The sequence below is a fragment of the Phacochoerus africanus genome, chromosome 15, assembly GCF_016906955.1.
Source record: "Phacochoerus africanus isolate WHEZ1 chromosome 15, ROS_Pafr_v1, whole genome shotgun sequence".
NCBI classification, from domain to species: Eukaryota; Metazoa; Chordata; class Mammalia; order Artiodactyla; family Suidae; genus Phacochoerus; species Phacochoerus africanus.
Window position 1 is genome coordinate 125,061,893 of NC_062558.1, and position 6,000 is coordinate 125,067,892.

The following is a 6,000-nucleotide window of genomic DNA, read 5'->3' on the forward strand; positions in this document are numbered from 1 at the left end:
AGAGACAGCAGAGTCTGCCCCCAGTTCTTCAGGAATCGCCCCCACTCTCGCTGGGCAGCGGGTGGCACACACAGCTACTTGCTTCTTCTACCCCAGCTCAGGTTCCCTGAGCGCCGTTGTGCCAGATACTCCCAAGGACTAGAATTTCTAAAGCCGCTTGGACAAATCTAGGAGCGCCAGGTTCTCAGGCTGGCACCGCGTGGACCGCCCCAGAGAGGTAGCATCTATTTCATAGGGAGCTCAATCGTGGCTCTAACCACCCTGCGACGCCGCCACCACCAGGTTCCACACGTCTTTTACCTCCCTACCTCCCTTTGGCCATCGGTCCCTCCAGTCTCTCAACAAGGCCATGTCTTCCCCAGCTGTCCCCAAGGAGGAGCCAGGTTTTCCTTTAAACTTCCATTTTCACTTTAAAATCTCAATCACGGTTTCTGCTGAACTGCCTGGTTTTTCAACAAATCTCCCCCAACTTCCTTGAAGGAACACTTAAGGAAGATTTGTTGCTGCTGCTGCTGCTGTTTTCTAAAAGACTTCCTAATTCTTCCTTGAAACAGCAGACTTAGCTCTGATGTTTGGAGACCTTCTGCCCCCCGGCAGGCCTAGAAATGTTTTTCTCAGTTCTACCAGCAGCTAACGTCCATGGAACCGTCCTCACAAGCCAGGCCTGCTGCTGAGGTCTGTACAGGCACAGCCTTTATTTCCTAATAACCCTGTGATCTGAGTAGCAGCATCATTTCCATCATGGAGTTGAAGAAACTGAGACAGAGGTGAAACAACTTGCTCAAAGTCCCACAGCTAAAAGAGAACACAGCAGGCAGTACATCCAGGTGGTCTGCTTTCAGATGTTTGTTCACCAAATTTTCCAGGGGCCATTAGGAAGTGCCAGGCTGGCTGTCACTGTCTGGAGGAACACTTGGACAATGAACAATGAGGGCACAGCCAGTAGAGGCGCTGATGAGACCCAACCACAAAGGATTCTGGGAACCCAGTGCAGGGCCCAGAACCAGCTTGGAGAAGCCTCCTAAGCCTTCTGGAAGAGGAGATGGCTGAACTGCGTCTTAAAAGATGAGTTAGACCCAGTGAGGTGACAGGTGAGGTAGAGTGAGTCAGCCTTCCAGGCAGGAAGGACAGGGGGGACAATGACAAAGAAGTGAGCCATTTTAGGCTCAAGCAGTTCTGTGTTGCTGAAGCCAAAAGGAAGACTCCGGGGTTGGGGGAGGGAGGTGAGGCTGGAGGGGTGGGCACAGGGCTGCCTCGGGGTCCAGGATACCAAGGGATCTGAAAGTTGAGGAGGTTGGGTGGCACTGAAGAGCGAAGGTGCCCAGGGCTCCCAGGGCAGCTGAGCAGAGGGTGGAGTACAGGCGGCAGCTGTACCAGCCAGGTGAGAAGTCTTTGGGGTGGTAGAAACCCAGGTGAGGAAGAGAGGACTAGGGGCAGAAACAGGCAGAATGGTCCACCCCAGGGCTCCGTACCTGAACAGAGGGTGTGGAAGCGCCAAGGTGGCCTCTGCTATTTCTAGCAACGGAGGTGACCAAGTGGAGAGGGTCTCCATTCGGGCACCCAGTCCGTCTTCAGAGATTACCTAAGGCCCTGTCAGGTGCAAGGTGCTCTCTGGCACAGCAGAGAGCCTGAGCAGGGTGGCTGAGGGACTGCTGTTGAGACAGGGGGTGGAGGTGGGGATGACAAGCTAGAAAAGAGATGAGCAGCCTTGAGTCAGATGCAGAGGAGCGTTAGCAGGTGGGGGTGTTAGGGGCAGAACGTGAAGGGGCCCCCAGTATCTCCAGAGGCCTTAGGGCCCCGAGTCTGAGCCCTCAAACTCACGCACATACATTATTTCATTCAGTTCTCTCAGCCACTCTACCAGGTGGGCTGGTCTCATGGGGGTTCAGAAAATAGGACAAATGGAGCTTGAGGCGAGAATGCTGACATTTTGGGGAATCAAGGGACAGGAAATGGGGTTTGGGGGGACTGGGTGCTCTTGCTTTTCTGTGTTCTCCTTTTTTGTTGTGTCCCTCCCTTTCCCCATCTTGCCAATGGCCAGGTGTGGTGCCCACCCTCCCACGCTGGGTCTTGGGTTTCGCTTCAGGCTCTCTGGGAGAATCTGACTGTGCAGCTTGTTGAGACAGGGGGCTGGTCACTCTTGGCCAGATTTCGGGTCCAGCAGTCAGCTGGGGCCAGCGGGGAGAGGTTATGCGGTCCAGCCGGCTCCGCAGGGGCTTTGTTCCAGCTGACTCTCTCGGGGGTGGGGTGAGAGCCGGGCTGGCTCTGACTGAGAACACTGAATACAAAAGGTAGGATTAAACTATCTCCATCCTGGAGTTCCCGTCGTGGCTCAGTGGTTAATGCATCCGACTAGAAACCACGAGGTTGCGGGTTTGATCCCTGGCCTTGCTCAGTGGGTTAAGGATCCAGCATTGCTGTGAGCTGTGGTGTAGGTCACAGACGTGGCTTGCATCTGGCGTTGCTGTGGCTGTGGCGTAGGCCAGTGGCTACAGCTCGGATTATACCCCTAGCCTGGGAACCTCCATGTGCCGTGGGAGCGGCCCTAGAAAAGACAAAAAGACCAAAACCAAAAAACAAAACAAAAAAAACCTATCTTCATCGCACAAATGAGAGGAGTTAGGGGCCTCATCCAAGTCAGGAAAGAAATCTCTCTTTCAGAAGGAGGACTTGAAAATCAGGTTTCCTGATTCCAAAGCCTGTGCTTTGTCACACCTCTCAGTTCCTGCTTCCCCCGGGGGCCTCTAACTGGACAGGGCTTTGCCCCAGCCAGTCCTCTGGTAGCCCTCTCTGTAAGCACTTCCTGTAACTGCACCCCCCTCTCTGCAGGCTGGGGGGGCGGCTTGCTATCTCTATCATGCCTGCTTCCCCCCACCCCACCTCCCCCCAACTGGCTCCAGTCCTTTAATTACTTCTTCCTAAATCCCCTCTAGTTTATCGACGGAGACTTGGCAAATCCCAGAGCCTCTAGACAAACAAAAATCAATCAGAAATACATGCAGAGTGAATTTAAAGTGGGATTTCACCACCCTTTCCCAGAATGAAACTGAAACGCTGCTTCAAACCGTCAGTAGAAGTTAGGCCTCTGGAAGACACAGCACTGCTTCCCCCTCTTTCCAAATCCTGGGTGCAGTTTAACCCCATGGCTTTAGTCACTTTGCAACTTCCAAAAATGGGCCACTCACATTCAAGTTCTAGTCCATTGAGTTTCCGGCCTCCAGGATCAGATGAGTTGGTTTCCAGGTTCTTCTCAACCATCTGAGGGCTGTGGTCCATCCCATCCCAGACCCAGGATCCAAAATGGGCTGTCCTGTTGCAGGCAGTCTTGAAACCAATTTGAATACCCCCAGCCTGGAGGGGACAGGGTAGGCAGGTGTTCCCACGAAGTGCTGGAGTGGGCTGCACCAGGCTCTCTGGGTATACAGATGAAGGTGTCTGGTTCTCCCCTAGTTCCTAAACCAGGAAGGTTTCTTCAGCCATAAAGGGGTTGAGGTAGTTGCCAGCTTAATCAACTCTATCCTGTTTAATTCTCACGACTATCCGGGCAGCAGATTCTTTTCCCCTCATTTCACATGTGGAGACCTTACATAACTTGTCCAAGGTCACTGCTAGACAGGACCCAAGCCAGTCTCATTGGAGCACCACCTCTGACCCCACATCCCACCCAGGCTCTCTTCTGTAATCATGTTTTGTCAAAAGCCATCCCTGCAACTGTTCTTCGTCCCTATTCATCCCTCAAAAGCCACTCCCAGAGTTCCCACTGTGGCTCAGTGAATTAAGGACCCGATGTTGTTTTTGTGAAGAGGTGAGTTCCATCTCTGGCTTTGCTCAGTGGGTTAAGGATCTGGCATTGCCATAAGCTGTGATGTAGGTTGCAGATGCAGCTCAGATCTGGTGTTGCCTGGCTGTGATGTAGCCCTCAGTTGCAGCTCCAACTTGACCCCTGGCCTGAGAACTTCTATATGCCACAGGTGTGGCTGTAAAAAAGAAAGAAAGAAAAAAAAAAGCCTTTCTCTGAGGACAGTCCTCTCCCTCCATTTTCCACCCCCTCCCTGGCATAGTTCTACTCTGGTTCTCTTCAGCGATCTGCCCCCACTCACACCATAGACCTCTATCTTAAATTGCCTTAATCCCTACCCCTGTGTTTAATAGAGCACCCTGCATGCAGCAGGGGGTCCACAGTGCCAGCTGAATTGACTAATAGGTGACTATTCCATCCTTTTTCCTCTTGGTTTTTCTGTGAAAAACAAAAACCCACAAAATAATTACCAAAGGACATCTTAGATCTGGTTTGTTGGGGGAGGGGATGAAGCAGAAGGAAGGTGGCATTGGAATCAAGCCTTGAAAGGATGAATTAATTCTTTCCATTGTGATAAAATATGCATAACTTAAAATGCACCATTTGAATCATTCTTGAGTGTACAGTTCAGTGGCATTAAGTACATGCCATGTTGTTGCCCTACCATCGCCACCAGCCACCTCCAGAACTTTTTTATCATGCCAAACAAACTCTGGCCCCTGGTCCTGTTCTGCTCAAAGACAGCCTTTCTAGGAGGATCCCCAAACACCAGGCTCCTCACTATGGGTGCAGCCTAGCACATGGAATTTCCCACAGATCTTCATGAAAGAGTGAGGCATTCCCCACGGAAGTGATTGTATCCCTTAGGGGACGAAAGTTTGTTCTTGGGGGAGGGGAAAAAATCTTACAGTATAAACACACACATGCACAGTACATAAACAGATATAAACAGTTTATCTATGACATTAAACTTTCATGGGGGAGTACGATCTTGGCCACCAGTTACTGTGTGCATGGGGGCTTCCCCAACACCATGAAGCAATGCTCTGCCATCAGCTGGAAATAGCATCAAATCCCACGGTTAAGTCCTGCAAGACTGAGCCCTAAGCCCTTCCCCCCAGCAAGCCCAGCGGCTTCAGATGCCAATCCCAAGCTCAGGTTATCATCACCTGTGCTTCTGATGCACTGACTGTGTTTTGGTAGCTCCCACAACCTCTTCCTCAGGTTCAATTAATGTGCTAGAGTGCTTTGCAGAACTCAGACATTTGACTTACCAGATCACCAGCTTATTACAAGAGGCTATAACTCAAGACCAGCCAGATGGAAGAGAGGCGAAGGGCAAGGAGTGGGGGAAGGCAGAGTCATCACCAAGATGAAAGTTCTCTGAACCCCGTTATTTTGGGTTTTTACAGCATCTCATGTCATGGGGATAACTGATTCAATCATTGGCTGTTGGTGACTGAGTCAACCTTCCTGGGGGGAGGATGGAGGGATCGGGGGGGGGGGGGGGGTGGACACTGAAAGTTCCAAACCTTCAACCATGTGGTTGATTCAACTGAAAACCAGCCCCCATCCTTAGGAGCTATTCAAAGGTGACCTCATTCACGTAAACCCAGGTGTGGTGAAAGGGGGTTGTTATGAATATGGAGACACCACTGTCACTCTTACTACTTAAGAAATCCCAAGGGTTTTAGGAGCTCAGTGCCAGAGAAATAAATTTCTTACTATAAATCACCATATCACAAGAAGCACCTAGGAGAAGATGTCTAGAAAGACTCCAGGATGAAGACAACAATGAAAGTGAGAAAGGCTGCCACTTTGGCTCTGAAGTCAAGGTTAGACTCTCCCCTCTACCTCTTTCTAGCCAGTGACCTTGGGCAACTTACTCAACCTTTCCGTATCCCAGTTTATCCCTTAGTCAAATAGGAATAAAAATTATACTCACCTCATAGGTTGGTTGTGAGAATTGCATGAGATGATAACAAAGAATTTAGTTCGATGTCTGAGATATAAGTTCACAACAGGTGTTAGATGCAACCATTATTAAGATGGTTCCCATTTGTGGCTCAGTGGGTTAAGAATCCAGCATAGTGTCTGTGAGGATACAGATCCAATCCCTGGCCTCACTCAGTGGGTTAAGATCCAGCATTGCTGCAAGCTGCAGCATAGGTCAAAGATGTGACTTGGATCCGGTGTGGTCA